Source organism: Maylandia zebra, unplaced genomic scaffold (assembly GCF_041146795.1).
Source record: "Maylandia zebra isolate NMK-2024a unplaced genomic scaffold, Mzebra_GT3a scaffold11, whole genome shotgun sequence".
In the NCBI taxonomy this organism is placed as follows: Eukaryota; Metazoa; Chordata; class Actinopteri; order Cichliformes; family Cichlidae; genus Maylandia; species Maylandia zebra.
In genome coordinates, this window is record NW_027490041.1 from 6,744,629 (window position 1) to 6,765,079 (window position 20,451).

General features: G+C 42.7%; 1 long non-coding RNA gene across 1 annotated transcript; it reads left to right on the forward strand.

Moving 5' to 3' along the window:
- Positions 1 to 7,876: 7,876 nt before the first annotated feature.
- LOC143416013 (uncharacterized) lies at positions 7,877 to 20,131 on the forward strand. Its single transcript, XR_013096437.1, has 5 exons — positions 7,877 to 7,923; positions 9,075 to 9,202; positions 13,101 to 13,197; positions 16,640 to 16,745; positions 19,847 to 20,131. It is a non-coding gene; the product is annotated as an uncharacterized LOC143416013 (long non-coding RNA).
- Positions 20,132 to 20,451: the final 320 nt, after the last annotated feature.

Below are 20,451 nucleotides of genomic sequence, written 5' to 3' on the forward strand. Positions count from 1 at the left end.
TTCACCAGACCTGACGCGTGTGCAAAATTTCATGAGTTTTAGAGCATGTTTAGGTCCTCAAAAGGCCGATTCATTTGCCGAAATAATAATAATAATAATAAGAAACAGAGCAATTACAATAGGGCCTTCGCACTGTCAGTGCTCGGGCCCTAATAATAATAATAATAATAATAATAATAATAAACAGAGCAATTACAATAGGGCCTTCGCACTGTCAGTGCTCGGGCCCTAATAATAATAATAATAATAATAATAATAATAATAATAATAATAAGAAACGGAGCAGATACAATAGGGCCTTCGCACTCTCGGTGCTCGGGCCCTAATAATTAAAGCTGCAAGCAGCGTTATGAGGGCCCTCGCACCCCCGGCACGTCGAGCCACTGCCAATACCTCAAACCGGCACGTCCGATGTGATGTCACATTGATGGATTTCATGCTTTTAATCACCAGCTAACATTTCATCTTATTCAACCAGGATTATAGTCATGCCACTAGGTGGCGCTCTAACCATTATTGACAAATAGCATAACAAACATTTCCGAGCTTGAGTCTCATCACACCTGCGACCTTTGGGAGAGATTGGACATTGTGTTTTTTAGTGACAGCAGATTACTGCTTTTTGCGAGTGATTGAAACTCTACGTGCCGCCATGACCACCCCGTTTCCCTGAACGGAAAAAGCTTCGCAATTTAACATCACAAAGGTCTTTAGATTCTACACACTGAAGAATGTTTCAATATGATGAAATCCCTTGGAGGAGTTCGTCAAAGTATGAGGCCTTAAAAGGGAGGAAAATGTCATCAAAATTACACATTAATTTTAAAATGGCTGACTTCCTGTTGGATTTGGGATATTGCTCCAAGAGACTTTTTTGTACATCTTGATATCTTACACAAGCTTACCAAGTGTCAGACTCATAGATGAAACACAGAGCAGGGGCTGATGTTTTGAAATATTGTAGGGGGCGCTGTGGAGCCATTTTGCGCTATTCAAGGAAAATGGTTACATAACAACAATGCCTTCATCCATTTGGAGGTGTGTGCCAAATTTCAAGCCTCTATAAACTTTCCAAGCCCCTCAAAAGCCACTTCATCTTTCATGGTGAACCGCGTTACCACCAGGGTGCGCCGTTCAGTTTAAAGTCACAATTTTTGCACTGAAGCATCACGAGGGACTGATGTTGATATTCACCGCTTTTGAGGTGGCCACGATCAACCTGTGAAAATCAGTACAACAAAGTTAAAGCCATGACATTTCCTGTTGCCACTAGGTGGCGCTGTCCGTATTTCCGACAATGGGCACGTCAATCTGTTCAGGGCGGGTCTGACATCATGCCTGTAAAGTCTGGTACTGATCAGACTGGATTTCATTGAGTTATACTAATTTGTTTCTTCATGGCGTGACATCAAAGTTCGCCATGCTGCTGGGGTCACACCCTTTCGCAAAAACTCACAGTTTTCACTGTAACCCAAGACCAACTCCTTAAGGCTTTCCTGGAGAAATTTGAGGCTGCAGATGTCACCCATCACTATACTGTACCCCAAAGTGTAAAACATGACATTTCCTGTTCCCACTAGGTGGCGCTGTCCTTGAGGTCAAATATGGCAGTTGAAATATGTTCAGGGGTGGAGCCTTATCATATGTGTTCACTTTGGTCAAGGTCAGAAGATGTATGACAAAATGAGAGGCAATAAGATTTTCATGGCGAGTCATCGAAATTCGCCATGGCGCCACGGCCTCATAGTATTGTGAAAACTCAAAAGCTCCGCAATTTAACATGGCACAAGGGTGTAGTTGACACTGTCCAAATTTGAAGTTTATAGGACCAAATCCCAAGGAGGAGTTCGTTAAAGTTCGAGGCATGGAAATGGCAAAATTAGAGCCAAAATGTCACCTTCTCTTCCAAATGGCGGACTTCCTGTTGGGTTTGCGTCAATGGGCCCACTGACTTTTTTGTTCGTCTTGGAATGATACACATGTGTGCCAAATTTCATACATGTAGCTCAAACCATGTGGTCGTAGGGCTGCATTTAACAAGGCATAGGTGGCGCTGTAGAGCCATTTCCCAGTGCTCATAAGTAAAACCATTAAAATATAAAATTTTTCACCAGACCTGGCATGTGTGCAAAATTTCATGAGTTTTTGAGCATGTTTAGGCCCTCAAAAAGGCCCTTGTTTGGGGTGAATAATAATAATAATAATAATAATAATTAAAGCTGCAAGCAGCGTTATGAGGGCCCTCGCACCCCCGGCGCGTCGAGCCACGCCCAACACCTAAAACCAGCACGTCCGATCTCATGTCACATTGATGGAATTCATGCATTTAACCACCAGCTAACATTTCAACTCATTCATTCATGATTTGTTAGTCGTTCCACTAGGTGGCGCTCTAACCCTTATGCACAAATGGCATAACAAACATTTCCGAGCTCGAGTCTCATCACGCCTATGAGCTTTGGGAGAGATTGGACATTGTGTTTTTGAGTGACAGCAGATTACTGCTTTTTGGCGAGTGATTGAAACTCCACGTGCCGCCATGACCACCCCGTTTCCCTGAATGTAAAAAGCTTCGCAATTTAACATCACAAAGGTCTTTAGATTCCACACACAGGAGATCGCATCAATCTGATGAAATCCCTTGGAGGAGTTCGTCAAAGAACGGTGCCTGGAAAGAGGGGAAAATGTTGCCAAAATTGCACATTAATTTTAAAATGGCTGACTTCCTGTTGGATTTTGGATATTGCTCCAAGAGACTTTTTTGTACATCTTGATATCTCCTATAAGCTTACCAGGTTTCAGACTCATACATAAAACACAGAGCTGGGGCTGTGGTTTTGAAATTTTGTAGGGGGCGCTGTGGAGCCATTTCGCGCTATTCAATAAAAATGATCACATGACAACAAAGCCTTCATCCATTTGGAGGGGTGTGCTAAATTTAAAGCCTCTATATACTTTCCAAGCCCCTCAAAAGCCACTTCATCTTTCATGGTGGACCGCGTTGCCACCAGGGTGCGCCGTTCAGTTTAAAGTCACAATTTTTGCACTGAAGCATCACGAGGGACTGATGGTGATATTCACCGCTTTTGAGGTGGCCACGATGAACCTGTGAAAATCAGTACAACAAAATTAAAGCCATGACATTTCCTGTTGCCACTAGGTGGCGCTGTACGTATTCCCGACAATGGGCACATCAATCTGTTCAGGGCGGGTCTGACATCATGCCTGTAAAGTCTGGTACTGAACAGACTGGATTTCATTGAGTTATACTAATTTGTTTCTTCATGGCGTGACATCAAAGTTCGCCATGCTGCTGGGGTCACACCCTTTCGTGAAAAGTCACAGTTTTCACTGTAACCCAAGACCAACTCCTTAAGGCTTTCCTGGAGAAATTTGAGGCTGCAGGTGTCACCCATCACTATACTGTACCCCAAAGTGTAAAACATGACATTTCCTGTTCCCACTAGGTGGCGCTGTCCCTGGTGTCAAATATGGCAGTTGAAATATGTTCAGGGGTGGAGCCTTATCATATGTGTTCACTTTGGTCAAGGTCAGAAAATGTATGACAAAATGAGAGGCAATAAGATTTTCATGGCGAGTCATCGAAATTCGCCATGGCGCCACGGCCTCATAGTATTGTGAAAACTCAAAAGCTCCGCAATTTAACATGGCACAAGGGTGTAGTTGACACTGTCCAAATTTGAAGGTTATGAAATGAAACCCCAAGGAGGAGTTCGCAAAAGTTCGAGGCATGGAAATGGCAAAATTAGAGCCAAAATGTCACCTTCTCTTCCAAATGGCGGACTTCCTGTTGGGTTTGCGTCAATGGGCCCACAGACTTTTTTGTTCGTCTTGGCATGATACACATGTGTGCCAAATTTCATACATGTAGCTGAAACGATGTGGTCGTAGGGCTGCATTTAACAAGGCATAGGTGGCGCTGTAGAGCCATTTCCCAGTGCTCATATGTAAAACCATTAAAATACAAAATTTTTCACCAGACCTGGCATGTGTGCAAAATTTCATGAGTTTTTGAGCATGTTTAGGCCCTCAAAAAGGCCCTTGTTTGGGGTGAATAATAATAATAATAATAATAAGAAACGGAGCAGATACAATAGGGCCTTCGCACTCTCGGTGCTCGGGCCCTAATAATAATTAAAGCTGCAAGCAGCGTTATGAGGGCCCTCGCACCCTGGCGTGTCGAGCCACGCCCAACACCTAAAACCAGCACGTCCAATGTGATGTCACATTGATGGAATTCATGCATTTAACCACCAGCTAACATTTCATCTCATTGAACCATGATTATAGTCGTCCCACTAGGTGGCGCTCTAACTATTACTGACAAATGGCATAACAAACATTTCCGAGCTCGAGTCTCATCACACCTGCGACGTTTGGGAGAGATTGGATATTGTGTTTTTGAGTGACAGCAGATTACTGCTTTTTGGCGAGTGATTGAAACTCTAAGTGCCGCCATGACCACCCCGTTTCACTGAACGTAAAAAGCTTCGCAATTTAACATCACAAAGGTCTTTAGATTCCACAAACTTCAGATCGGTCCAATCTGATGAAATCCCTTGGAGGAGTTCGTCAAAGTATGAAGCCTGAAAAGAGGGGAAAATGTCGCCAAAATTACACATTAATTTTAAAATGGCTGACTTCCTGTTGGATTTGGGATATTGCTCCAAGAGACTTTTTTGTACATCTTAATATCTTCCATGAGCTTACCAAGTTTCAGACTCATAGATAAAACACAGAGCAGGGGCTGATATTTTGAAACATGGTAGGGGGCGCTGTGGAGCAATTTCGCGCTATTCAATGAAAATGATCACATGACAACAAAGCCTTCATCCATTTGGGGGTGTGTGCCAAATTTAAAGCCTCTATAAACTTTCCAAGCCCCTCAAAAGCCACTTCATCTTTCATGTTGAACCGCGTTGCCACCAGGGTGCGCCGTTCAGTTTAAAGTCACAATTTTTGCACTAAAGCATCATCAAGGACTGTTGGTGATATTCACCGCTTTTGAGGTGGCCACTATGAACCTGTGAAAATCAGTACAACAAAGTGTAAGACATGACATTTCCTCTTCCCACTAGGTGGCGCTCTTCATATTCCTGACAATGGGCACATCAATCTGTTCAGGGCGGGTGTGACATCATGCCTGTAAAGTCTGGTACTAATCAGACTGGATTTCATTGAGTTATACTAATTTGTTTCTTCATGGCGTGACATCAAAGTTCGCCATGCTGCTGGGGTCACACCCTTTCACGAAAAGTCACAGTTTTCACTGTAACCCAAGACCAACTCCTTAAGGCTTTCCTGGAGAAATTTGAGGCTGCAGATGTCACCCATCACAATACTGTACCCCAAAGTGTAAAACATGACATTTCCTGTTCCCACTAGGTGGCGCTGTCCTTGATGTCAAATATGGCAGTTGAAATATGTTCAGGGGTGGAGCCTTATCATATGTGTTCACTTTGGTCAAGGTCAGAAAATGTATGACAAAATGAGAGGCAATAAGATTTTCATGGCGAGTCATCGAAATTCGCCATGGCGCCACGGCCTCATAGTATTGTGAAAACTCAAAAGCTCCGCAATTTAACATGGCACAAGGGTGTAGTTGACACTGTCCAAATTTGAAGGTTATGAAATGAAACCCCAAGGAGGAGTTCGCAAAAGTTCGAGGCATGGAAATGGCAAAATTAGAGCCAAAATGTCACCTTCTCTTCCAAATGGCGGACTTCCTGTTGGGTTTGCGTCAATGGGCCCACAGACTTTTTTGTTCGTCTTGGCATAATACACATGTGTGCCAAATTTCATACATGTAGCTCAAACGATGCGGTCGTAGGGCTGCATTTAACGAGGCATAGGTGGCGCTGTAGAGCCATTTCCCAGTGCTCATTTGTAAAACCATTAAAATACAAAATTTTTCACCAGACCTGGCATGTGTGCAAAATTTCATGAGTTTTTGAGCATGTTTAGGCCCTCAAAAAGGCCCTTGTTTGGGGTGAATAATAATAATAATAATAATAATAATAATAATAATAAGAAACGGAGCAGATACAATAGGGCCTTCGCACTCTTGGTGCTCGGGCCCTAATAATAATAATAAGAAACGGAGCAGATACAATAGGGCCTTCGCACTCTCGGTGCTCGGGCCCTAATAATAAGAAACGGAGCAGATACAATAGGGCCTTCGCACTCTCAGTGCTCGGGCCCTAATTATTTACTAGCTTTCTCTGAGTGAGCAACTTCTCACTTTTTAACGTGCGTTTCAAGACAACAGGCAACTTCCTGTGTCACTTTTTGGTGAGCAACTTCTCACTTAACGAGAAATATTCAAGACAACAGGCAACTTCCTGTGTCACTTTTTCTGAGTGAGCAACTTCTCACTTTTTAACGTACGTTTCAAGACAACAGGCAACTTCCTGTGTCCACCAACACCACACAAGGGTTAATTTACTTTATTCGGGGACTGAGGAAGTCGTCAGTGTATCTCTCTGGATCACTAAGTGAAACTTCGTCAGCATATCCCGTTTTTTTATGGATCGATCACTGAGAGAGGTATAATACGGTCTTTATATAAATATGAAAGACGCATATTTACCTTCTGTCAGTCCATCCCACTTCTGACGCCAAATTGAAGGAAAAAATGTCCATCCCGGTTTTCCCTCCAAGGCACGAGCGATAAGCAGAGTTCTGTCCTTTCCTTCTAAGATTCCTAATTATTTAAAGTAACACTCAGGTATGCCATTCAGCGTGTTAGTACGAGCTCGGGAGCAGCTTGGGAGAACAAGAAAACAGAGACTGCTTTAGGTTGCCTTCCCAATCGACTCAAAGGTTTATTTAGTACATAACAGCTTATATAGAGGAAAAAAAGGTTCGTGTGTCAGCAAGTTCTCAGTTCAAACCGGTACAGACCAAATAAGGAAACGTCTTCCTGCCTTGTGAGCAAAGAAGTATCCTGTGTGTAGTTTATCAGTTCAGCTAAAATTTATGATCATCCCAGCAAAATACACTCCTAGACATAAAATACAGAGTTCTTTCATTAGTGAATTCTGAAACAAACCACCTAGCCTTTAACGAGCCTTTTCCAGGAGATAAAGAAAAAGGGAGGATGGGAGTAAGGAAGTGGTCTCATCTCTGTGGTGTTTTCGACCTTGGGGTACCAGCTTGTGAGTCTTACACATTAATTCTTGGGTCACAGAGAAAGAGAAAAACAACTAGTAGATGGACCTTATTGAGTGACAGTTTTCCTGTATAAAACAATATCCTGTAAATGCTAACCATGGTATCAAAATATCACAACAGTTCACACCTGTTGGCGGAGGCGCTATCTCTCGAGGAGAAGCCACTCATCGATCGAGCACATAGAGTGAATCGCCAGCGTCCCAAACAAAGTCATCTTCCTCATCATCTTGAGATTGCACTACTACCACATTGGTGAGGAAATTCTGCTGAAAGCTGCAGAGAACAAGAACCTGATGTATAAGGGTTTTTAAAATAAACATCCTCCCAGATTTCCCTCCCTCTGTTGGAAACGCAGAGCCGCATTTGCAAATATGAGAGGAAGACTACGTGGGATGACCGGCGTCAGGTACAGACTGCTATACCCTGCAAAGCTGTTAGTGACCCATGGTGATGTGAGGAAAAGCTTTACCGATCCCAAAGAGACCGTAGACTACGCGGAGAAGCACCTCTCCCACCCACCTTCAAATGTATTAAAAGCAAGGATATATCTATATGTCTAACGCTGACACAGCACTGTGTTTCTTCTTTTCCCTTTATATTCCATGTAAAGGTGAATATGGAGCGTTTATGGCGATTTTCTGAATCTCGGCAGATGAACTTCCCTGAAGTGTTTCCAGCTGGGCGTCGAGTGTTTGACCGACGCATGAAACGACACGTTTGTGAGTCTTTGTGAGTATTTATCACACGGCGTGCTGCGGGGAAAAGCCTGTTGTAACATTCATGTTTTAGCCCCTGACGGCTCTTTTTGGCTTTTCATCCCTAAACTCTCTGCATGCTCTTTCATGTGATTCGTTTTATTTTGAAAAGTCTCAATAGGATCTTGAGCTTTATTGTGAAAGGTTTATGTGGACAATAAAGAAGCGGACGGCGGAGAAACGCGATGGTTTTGCCGGCGTTGTTGCTAACGAGCGTCCGTAGTGTGGTTATATTAAATATAAGAGAAAGAGAGAACTTTAATACAGACACTACAGTGAGCATCACAACCATGTAACATATTTTACACCATGAAACAAACGATGTTTCATATCATCATCTCATATATATGTTATATGGAACAGGCCCAGCTCAGGCTGCCTGTGATGCAGCACAGCGCCACCCTGTGGTCATCACTGCACTGGTGACACTACAAACAACAAGTATACAGGATGGACGGTGGCCCTGAGAGCTCACACACACGGCTGCTTCTAAAACACCAGGAAACAGGAAAATGCTGTGAAAGCACAAAATAATCACAGTTCAAAGAGACAATAGTGACAGAAACAGAGGCTTCACTGGTGCTGAGGGAGAAATCCCAGAGAAGCTTCCTTCCTGCCAGTATACGAGCCCACCAACAGAGACAGGACCAGTTCATCCTCCATCACTTACTGTGGCTCACGTTGCTCTTCTGTTGCTTTGCATCACAGACGCGTCTTTACTGGCTTCTTCTTCTAATTGCACTTAGAAACATGTTGTCTTTAACCTGTCACAGCTGCCCAGATGTTGCTGCTGAGAACATGTGGAGCTGATTCATGTAGTCATGTGTCTGTGAACAGCCAATCACAGGAAGACTTTCAGAAGAAACTCAGAGGAACAGCTGAGATGTGCTGAGTGACACAAGAACTGACAACAAATGTTAAAGTTCAAATGGTGGTTTTGTTTGCAGGGACTGTGAGTGGATGGAGATCCTGGTCCTCCTCAGCTGTGAGTTATTCCTCTGTCATGAGAACCTCAGGGGGAGAACATGTGCTCACTCTCAGCTGCTTTAACAGGAAAGAAGCTCTTTTAGATCAAAGCTGAGAAACTGTTTGTAACAGCGAACTCTGTCACCTTTCTCTCCTCAGCCTGCTGCTGGACAGGCCCATGAAGCTCTGCTGTAAAGGCTTCCATGTCCCAGGCTTCACCTTTACCTGCTGACCAACGGGAGGCGTGGCCAAAACAGCGATGGGGAGTGGAGCAGCAGGTAGCAGAGGTGAGCCTCTTGTATGCAGCCTGTTATCTGTGGGACCAGGGAGCACGTGACAGCAGATGTTGCTGATTCAACATCTGTGTGACAGCTGGAGCAGCACAGTCTGCAGGAAACATCTGTGCATGTAGGAGACACCAAGGTTTACATGGTGGAAGCAGACGACTGACTCAAGCAGCCTCACATCACAGGCTGCTGGCTACAAGCACATGACCACAGTGACTGGTTTCACTGGTGTCTGTCCCAGTCTGTGGCAGAGATACAGGAAGTCACAGACAGCCTGCACACAGCGTTTCCTCTGGATTGTGTTTCACACCCTGTTTGTGTTTCTCACTAACATGTTGTAGTTCTTCCTGCACACAGCAGCACTTTGATCATTTCTCCTGCTTTTCTTCCTTTTCTAGCTTTTATACACTGACAGTAACACAAAACTCCAAAGTCATCATTTGAGGAGCTTCTTAAGAGTTTCTGTGAGTTTAGTGAAGTCAGCCTCTCAACAATAAGTGTGTGTGTGTTGATTATCTAATGTTCAGAGAGGACTGCACTGATGTAGCATCCAGGTGAGCAGCTTATGAGCCAACAGGGGAAATTTAGCTGTATTATTGTTGTTTAAATGTAATAATTTATGATTTCATGTTCCAATATTTCACTTTTCCCAACGTTTTGTTATCATTTGGTCTGAAAACCATGACAAACAGCAGTGTTACAGTTGTTAGCATTAGCTGCTATAGAGCACTCAGTCACTGTATTGGTGTTAGCGACATGAACACATCTGAGCTAACTGTGTGTTCCAGATGTGCAGCAAACCCAACTGTCCCTTTGTTTTCCTGCTGTAGACATTATCCCCATGATGCTGACGTCCTCTGGTGGGACGAGCTCACACGTTTATGGATTCAGATGCTAACTGGACCAGACTGGTGTCAACCTTTGTGCTATAGAAGCAAATCAAAGAAGAACCAGTTGAACCTGAGCTGTCTGTAGTGGTGACACCAACACCATGTCACCTGCACATGCTGACCCAGGGTCAGTGTTGAACCTATAAGCTGTGTCCTCACAGTTCAATATGTCCTCACTGCACAGGTCAATGACATCAGAGCTGTAATGTTGTTCCCGTCTCACTAAAACTTCTGGCATAAGGTGACTTTTCTGGGTGATTCCTACTCCAGGGTCACCAGTTTGAATCCCTCTGTTACTGCTGGGAACGTGCTGCTAAAGTGCCCTTGAGCAAGGCCACGTCCAGCTTCTGAAGCCAACCCTGGGCTCTGCTTGCTGGCAGTGACAGAGTAGATGAAACAGCTCAGTGGATGCTAACTCACAGCTAACAGCGCTCTGTCATGGATAAGTGAAATAAAGCTGACTGACCCACAGCTGCACACAAACACCTCCAACACCTACAGGTCAGCAGGTCCACTGCTGTCTCTGATGGGCCCAAACTTTGCTTGTTCAGCGTTTGCTGCTGCTGACTTTGAAAATCACACCAAACATGGAATCAAATATATCGACTCAGCTTAGACTACAGAGAAGCTCGGCACTGCTCACAAAACTCAACACAAAAGGCTTTTTAAAGACAACAATCACTTTGACAGACACACAAACACGACTGAGTACAGAGCAGCTGCTGGTTTGAAGCCACAGAAATGTTCAAATGTTTAAACACACTGCAGCGTTGCAGCCGTGATGCATTTGTGCTGCTAAGGCCACACACATCAGCTGCCTTGCATTTTAGTACCAGTTCATCTCTGACCATGGCAGCACAGTCTCTCCAGTACAGTGATGTTGGTGGGGACAGTGGGGACTGATTGTTCATTGGCTGTAAGCCGGTCACATGGACGTTTAACTGGTGCTTTGATTGCTCTGTAGTCTGTTGTGCCTGTGAGCTGCTCCTAAAATGAGACAGATTATAATTGTCACCATTCTGTTAATGACTCTTATTATGTGCGCTCTCCTCCACTGTCACACTAAACACATTAAACCTTTATTTTTGTGTAAAGTCAGGATTTATTGGCTCTTCTTAAAAGCGTCATGAAGTGCAAAACTCAGCAAACATTATACAAAAGTAGATTTAGAAGCTGAACTGAAAACATTTAAAGTGGCAGTCAGCACAAATCCAGCTGACATCTCCATCCAACCCAAGTCTTCATTTAAAGTCATTATAACTGTGACACACGTTTGTTACAGTATTAATCCTGCTTGATGCTGCAGGGCCAACATCATGAAACAGGCTCAGCATTTATTTCCATTATGAAACTTTATCATTAAAAACAAACCATTGTTCTGCAGTCGTCCCAGGACTGTCGGTCAAACGTTCTCTCCACATGTTTAAGGCTGAGCTCACTTTATCGTCTGCCTGAAGGAGGAAAGCAGATGTTACTAAACATCACAATAAAACATATGAAATGTGTGCACATGAGGAACGTCTGCACTGTTAAAGCCATGCAAACATCTTCACACATGAAGCAGCAACACCTCTCAGTTTAGCAGCAGCTGGTAAAAGCCACAGTGATCCTGGAGCCTCCCTGAAGGACTCGTTCATCAGTAACTGTCAGGAGGACGATTAAACCTGCTGCACATGTCCTGTAGTTACACACTCGGGAGGAAAGACGACGTCCTCGCTCTGCAACATGATCTGTGTTTCATCCAGGACGCTCAAACACAGATTGGTCTCCAAATATTAGACGCACTGGTTCTTCATGCGTTTCTACCTGAGCACTCAGAGTCATTTCTACAACAGGCCTCCTTCACCTGCTGGTGCCTCTGTTTCTGTGTTTGGCTGTTTCCATCAGTGCCTGATGTTTGTGATCTTTGATCTGTTCTGAAGTCTCTCTTTGTGACACAAATGTTGTTTGGCTTCTTTTGCAAACAAGGCAAAAGAACTTTAATGGATTCATTTGCTGATCTTACTTTTCTGATGCAAAGCCGTCCTTTCAACGCTTTAGAAAGAAAACCAAACAATGTTTTTAAAACTTTCCCAAAATGTAAAAGCTATTAAAACCATAAACTTCTGCTCCTTGATCATGTGATTCTTCTTCTAGACTGTCTGTAATTGTTATTGCTGATTGTCAATAAAGTTGTTTTTTATAAGTTATGTTGTAAAGGAAGCTTGTGGCGAGGGAGGAGGGGCGACTAAAAGCAGGTTCATATAGTGGGAAAGTCCTCAGGTCATGTGAGGATATTTACTGATACGTCAACACTGTCAGATAAAAGAACGGCTGCTGCATTTGTTCTCCCACAAATAAGTTTGGTGATGAGTAAAAGAATTACAGATGATGTGGCAGTTTATACTGGGAGCTGGTAGTCATGTTACTGGCTTGAACTGGGTGGAGGACGCACTAATATGGAGGTATGTGGTTTGCTGGGACTCTAGCAGCATGCTAGTGAGCACAGGTGATATGTCTTCAGACTCTAGGCAACATATTGTTTTTGATATACTTCATTTACTGTATAGAATCAAACACAGAGGGATAGAAGTGGATTTCTTATGGCTCCCTGTGAATATCGGTGTTGATGCAATGAACAGGACGATAAGTTTAAAAAGGTGCAGCAAGAAGAAGTCGTGCAGGTTTGACTATAAAATACAGTGAAAGTGAGGTGAAGAGTATAATGAAGGTAAAGATGAAGGACGAGTGGCAGGCACACTGGGACAGAGACGGGAAAGGCAGATATTATTATACAGAAAACAGTCGTGTAGAAGAAGCTGCAGCAGAGACCAGGATGGAATCTGGAGAGTCAGAGTTGGTCACACAGGCTTGAATAGCACACTTAAAAAGGTAAACATGACACAGGAAGTGTGACTTCTGTGGACCAGAGGAGACGTTTGACGGGTTGTTAGCGTAGTCAGGATGCTGGATGGAAACGCTGTGCCTGATAGGATGATTACAGGCTGGACTTTGTCTTCCTGTTACAGATGGATCCAGGCCCTGGATGACTGCTGGACACACATGACCCACACTAGGCTGCCTTCATCCATCCTTTCCTCCTTCACTGAGACTCAGAGTCAGCATGTATGTATTTATCAGTGATTTGAATCCTTTCATTACAGAGTGAAGTTAAAGTAGACGTGTGAACACACTAATAAACACAAAGGGACACAACTACTACTGCATGATGTAAAGCTGAAGTATTACACAGCTTTATGAACCTCCTGTTATCCTGGTAGACGAGTACAGCAATAAATCTTTTACTTGAACATCTTCTGGCTCCAATAAGCTTTGAAATGTGACCATGAAGTTAGAGACACACTGACTGAAACCCACAGCTGTGACTGTGGATCACATCCACACACAGTGTAGCTGCTGTCTCTGTGTGAGCCTTTGCACTGCTGCTCGCAGCACCGTTATATCACTCAGCGCTCGCTGCTGTTATTGAATCCACTTTTTACTGTCCGTGCAATCAAGCTCCTCTGCAGAGCTAGAAAATATCTTCGAACCAGTTTATGTGTTAGGGGATCCTTTGCAGCTGTGACTGTTGCCTCTGTTTTTGTCCTTTGGTTCCTGGGAGCCTTTTACATTTCCATCAGCAACAAATATCTGAACAGGCTTTATTGTAGGAAATACAGGATTAAATAGTTGTCATTATTTATTAGATGTTGTTAAAGATGATCAGATGCTTGTTTAGTTTAATGCTGTGGCTTCAGTCAGCATCACTGTGCTGTATAGTTTTATTTTTCTGATCCTTCTGTTAAAGTTGCTGAATAAAAGCTGGTTGGTCTGCACCTCACCGCTGCCTCGAGCCTCCTTCTTTAAAGCAGCAGAGGCTCTTCATTCAGGTATCACAGCTCGAGTTGTTCTGCAGGAGACCCAGAGTACTGTCCTTGGTCCATAATGACATTAACTTTGATTCATGTCAACATGAAGCCTGAACGTCTGTGATGAACACACTATCAGCATCACTGACATATTTCATCATTTAAAATCACTTCCTGTCACTGTGGTGGTTACAGTGACATCGTGCAGTTTGTGCTTTGACCTCCAGAGGGCGACAAATCAGCACAGACAGAGAGCTCCATTCAAACTTTGCTGCCATCAGGAATAATTCTTCAAATATAATCATCAGTGTTTGAGCAGTTATGATATCAGGGACAATCTAGACATGTGTGACAATACTGAACATGTCACATGACACACCTCAAACATCATGTGATCCACTCTCAGTCTGCACTTTCATTCATGACTTCATGAATTTATGATCAGTTTACTCCTGAAATATTCAAATGCTGCAGGGTGAAGAACAACAAAGTGCTGACACATGTTTGTGTTTCAAACAAGAAAACCAGCAGAAATAAATCATCTTTGGACAACATGACAGAGATTAGTGAGTTTCCAACTTGCACTTGAATGCAGCACAGACAGATTCTGATGTTCGTGGTTGTAAACGTGTCCTCAAACGCCGCTCTGACTCTTTCCTTCCTGCTCAAAGTTCCTCTTTTCTGAACTTGGTGTTTGTGCCTGACGCTGATCGTCTCCGTGTGGAGCTCCGTGTGAAGGTAACGTTAGCAGTGTGTAATGTTTCCTGGCTAACATCAGCTGTGTGCAGCTCAGTTCCAGCACAAATCTGCCGCTCCATAGTTCACGGTAACGGACTCATGAGGTCGACCGTTAAACGCTCTCCCGCCATTTTGTCTGTGTGCGCGGATGTGTACGTTTTTGTTACCACTGTCATCTCATCAATAGCCTATTTGTAAAAGATCTCTGTTCATAGTTTAGTTGGATTTTAAAACTCTGTAGTTGGACAGTTTTATTTTGGACTGATGCTAAAATTCTTGCTGATTGTTTCTGTCGAGGTTTTGTACTTGACATCCGCCATTTTGGATGTGATAAGCTGTAGAGAGTGCGTCCAAAAAGAGAAACCAGAAAGAGAACCTGTTTTATTAATAACCTCTTGCAAATAGAAGAATATGAAAAAAACAACAACAAATAGGATAAAACCTTTAAATTACTTGAATTTTTAAAATCACCATCATCTGTTAACACAAATTTGATCATTTCAAATTTGTGTTTTCATTTTCTCTTCCCAGTTACTTCTTTCTCATTCTCTTCATTCTCCTTGTCACCTTACGTCTCACTCCTTAACTGAAGTTATAGTTCTAACATAAGAAGTCCCACAAACATCCTTTATTTAATCTCTGTGTTGTCACAGTTATTATCATCAGATCAGACATGAGACCCAGACAACAACATAAGTTTACAAGCTAACATCATGTCAGCTAACATTAGACGATAGCATCATAAACTTTAAATTACTTTGCCTCTGATCAACAGTTTGATTACATTCTCACATCACAAGTTTATTTGCTAAGTGTGAGTCCGCCCACATTGGATCCACTTTTCAGCAGGTGGAATAATTTGTAGTATATAGGTAATACATCAACAATGCTGCCGTGGCTAAGTTAGGAATATTTATAATGTCATTTCCAAAACTTGCATATGATCTGCAATTTGTAGCAGATCTACTGACTGTCACAGAGCAGCTGGAGCAGTCTCAAATGCAGGTCAGTCCACTGCTGCCCCCTGTGGCCAAGTGCCATAGCTACTGCTGGATGAACTCCTGACACATCTGCACCTGTTTCTATGAACACATTGAGTCTGAGTGGCTGCACTTACACTGGTGCATTCAACATATTGAAAGATGCCAGCAATGTGGATTGTCAAGACTCAAACCAACCGTTGAGCAAAGACAGCAGCATCACTTGTTTCTGTTTGTTATACAGCCAGATTTACTCGTGACACATGTGTAGCTGCTTTATCACCTATTCTGAATTTGTTTCAAGCACAATACATTTGTTACACATGTTGGGATATTGTGTTTGTTTTAAATGTTATATACCTGTGTGGTATGTGACTTGTGTTGCCATGACGCCAGGTCTCTCTTGGAAATGAGATTTTTAATCTCAATGAGATTTTTTTTTTTTACCTGGATAAATAAAGGACTAATTTATAACTTTCAGTGTTTTCCGGTCTTCCAAAAGAAAAAAAACCTTCAACTACATGACATGCAGTTGTGTATTTGTTTTCACCTTATCATACACTTGAGGTTTTACAAATCACCACTTCTTTAGTTAATATCATTTCAGTCTCAGACAATCTCGTTTCTCTTACAGAGGTTGAATGCACCTTCTGCGGATGGCGGTACCACACAGTGTGCGTGGACTTCCCCTGCACAGAAGGCAACTACAAATGCTGTGAATGCTAAATAAAGAGAAACAAATGATCCCTGTTGTCTTTGCTTGATGATTGGTTTGAGTCTTGACAATCCACATTGCTGGCGTTGCATCTTTCAATGCCAGCAATGGCAGGTATCAGTGCTCAAAGCTTTTGTGTTTGTTTCCAACAAGTTGCCCACCTCGGGAAACAAAAATGTGTTCTTTTACTTGTCAGATGAACATATGAGACACTTTGACTCTTCAGTGCAGTGTGGAGCCTAACAAAGATCTGTTTTGTGTCCCAGCTGATCAGCAGGAGGAGGAGAGTCTGACGGAGCAGCAGAGGAACATTTTCAGCTACTTGGACTCAGCTCAGCCACTACAGAGGAAACAATGAGCTCAACACAGAAGGTGACAGACAGAGCAGGACCATATGACCAAAGATATTTATCACCATATACATTTGAACATTTGCCATAACGATGTAGCTGACGATAGAATTGACACCAGACAAAATACTTTACAGCTGCACAACTTTATTAAAAAGCCATCAATGTATTTTCACTGAAACAAGCAGCTGTTGTTTATGTGCATTAAAGTTATATAAAAATGTAACAGTGCAAATGCAAATTCCTCGCTGACAGTTTAACCAAAAGGCGTTTCCAGCGGAAACTGGGCGACACATCCTGAGCATAACCATGTATAATATCCACTAAACTTCAGAAGAGGTTATACAGTCGTGGCCAAAAGGTTTGAGAATTGCATAAATATTGGAACCTGGAGAAGTTGCTGCTTAAGTTTTTATAATAGCATTTTGCCTGCACTCCAGAATGTTATGAGGAGTGATCAGATGAACTGCATCGTCCTTATTTGCCATGAAAACGAACTTAATCCCCAAAAAGCCTTACCACTGCATTTCATTGCTGTCATCAAAGGACCTGCTGAGACCATTTCAGTGATCGTCTTCTTAACTCAGGTGAGAATGTTGGCGAGCACGAGGCTGGAGATCATCATGGCTGTATCCCGATTCAGGTTCTGCAGCTTTAAAGTCCTCAAGGGCCGCGTACTCAAAGACCGCTAAGGCCGAAGTGCGAGGCTCGTAGGCTCGTGAAATGGGACGTCTAGCCTCCGTCGCGCTGCCCAGGTTGCCTAGCAACCATGATACTAACAGCTGGAAACGTTTCATACAGCTTTGTTTGACAGAAATGAAGGAGAACATATTTAGTTCATTTGTTTCTACATGAGCTCTGTGTGATTTGATGAGTATCTGAGGCTGAGACCACAGGACTGTGAAACATGATTGTTGGGCTTCATTTCTGTGCTGAACAGTCGTTTAAGATTAGCTGTAAATAACAATTAGCTGATGTTGTTCATGAGACTAAAGTCATCTCACTGTGGTAATGTAAATATAATATGGCCAATATTATAGTTATTATATTAATCACTTCACTCACAGACAAGTATCTGTGACAGTGTGTATACAGATGTATCATATATAAGAGACAAATATTGTTTATTTAATATGTTGGTACTAAATTTGGCTCAATGCTTACATATATGTGTAAAAAGCAAATGTAGGAGCTGTGATAACTGTGTCTGATAGAATGAAGAGTAGACTGATATATGAAATATTCCTTTATTGGGTGAGAAAATCAGACCATGTCATAACTGCTTTAAGTCACACAGAATAGATATCAGAGCCTTAAACAGGCTGACTTCTGCTAAATGGGTCAAACTGGGCAGAAAGTCTACAAACACATAACATCCTTATAGAATATGATGTAACACTATAGATCAACTTACCTCAGAATATATTAAATTCAATTTTATTTATAAGGTTATAGGTTTTATAGGTTTTATGGAGATGCCATCCTTGTGTTTTAGTGGCAAATAAATTTGGCAGTCATCGGCATAACAATGAAATGAGATCCCATGCCTTCTAAGGATAGAACCCAGAGGCAATAGATACAGTGAAAAGAGCAGTGGCCCTAAAATTGAGCCCTGTGGGACGCCGCATGACAGAGAAGCAGAAGACGATTCGTAACCGAGAAGGCTGACAGAGAAATATTATTATTATTATTATTGATTGCTTATATTTGAACAATTGTGAAACCTCACTGTGGATGTAAGAGTGAAATTATGTGGATATCTTGAATCCACTTTATTGTGTAATATTTTATGTGAGTATTTGACGGAAGACGAGCAACATCTGTTGTGGAAGCTAACGGGGTTCCTTTAGAATAAACAAGCATAGGATTTATTATCACTGAATAATTCTGTATAAATCTATACAAATTATAGAAATATGTAATAGGAAACAACAAAATAATCTAAATTATAAAATAGTGTGTGTGTGTGTGTGTGTGTGTGTGTGTGTGTGTGTGTGTGTGTGTGTGTGTGTGTGTGTGTACAATCAGGAGGGATGGGCATGATTTTAGTGTTTGAACAGTCATGAATAGGGATGGGTATCGTTTAGGTTTTATCCGATACCGGTGCCAAATCGGTACTTTTGAAACGGTGCCGGTGCTCAAACGGTGCTCAAACCGGTGCTTAAAGAATGGAGAACACAAAATTGGTCCAAAAACCTCTCATGTTCAGCTGGTTTTATGTAAAAAGATAACAATGTTAGCCTTTTCTGCAGCTATGGGGCATATATGGTATCACTCTTGGCTGGAAGCAGTGCTTAAACAATGGAAAAAACACAAACTTTGTCCAAAAACCTCTCATGTTTAACTGTTTCCCTCTTTTTCTTTGGTCATTTTAGCCTTTTTGGCCAGGGTGAAGGGAGTATCTGCCATCAAACAAGAAGACAGCCGCATGTAGCTATGATGATGTTTGCTAGTTCACCTTACATGCATTAATGTAATAACGTGGTTAGCCTACTCAACGTAAATTACACGCGAACAACAGAGAAGAACTGCTGCTGCTGCCATCAAATACGGCGCATTTCTCGGCTTTTAAAAAATAAAAACGCTATGCATCGCCAGGTGTTTCATCGGATTTGAGGTGTTACCTCCTTTGACAGTATCACAGTATCAGCTTGTTGCAGGCTGCTGAGTTTGCATATTTTGCTGTGAAGTACAGCCAGACTTTTGACCGCTTCGCCTTGGGCATTTTTAATCTGTAGCTCTGCTCTAACAGAACGTACGTACCTGGCCCCGCCTACTATCCTCGGAAGCGTAAAATGATTGGCTAGAAGTGTATCACAGCTCAGGAAAAAAAAAGCACCGAAATAAAGCACCGAAATGTGCGCTGCTTTTCGGTCTGGTTACTACCGTTTATGTCAGATGGCACCGGACACCGGTACCCATCCCTAGTCATGAATTATCTTTAACAGCAGGTTGGATGTAATGTGTTAGAACTACCAGCAGGTGGGGATAAGAGACCTTTAAGGTGTTTGGTGCCACGCTCCACCTTCAGGTTTAAAACTAGTGTTAATGGAGTTTGAAGGTTGAGTTTGTTCCACGACTGCATTTCACTCACTGCCTCTGTTTGTATCTCTGTCACTGCAGGACCAACATGGAGCCAGAAGTCAGCGCTCTCAGGAGGCCGACAAACCTCACAGAAGAAAGGGAGAGAAAAAACACACCTGTGACGAGTGTGGGAAGGGTTTTACTGTGAGGGCTTCACTAAAACGGCATCAGGTCATCCACACTGGAGACAGACCGTTCAGCTGTGACTTGTGTGGAAAGTCTTTTTCCTTGAAGGGTCACCTAAAAACACACCAACTCATCCACAGTGGAGTTAAAGCGTACAGCTGTGATCAGTGTGGGAGAGCTTTTACTCACAGTAGCAGCTTACAGAGTCATCTAGTTACCCACTCTGGAATTAAGGCATACAGCTGTGATCAGTGTGGCAGAGCTTTTACTCACAGTAGCAACTTACAGAGTCATCTAGTTACCCACTCTGGAATTAAGGCATACAGCTGTGACGAGTGTGGCAGAGCTTTTACTCGCAGTAGCCACTTACAGAGTCATCTAGTTACCCACTCTGGAATTAAGGCATACAGCTGTGACGAGTGTGGGATGGAGTTTACTCTGAAGGCTTCACTAAAACAGCATCAGGTCATCCACACTGGAGAGAGACCGTTCAGCTGTGACTTGTGTGGAAAGTCTTT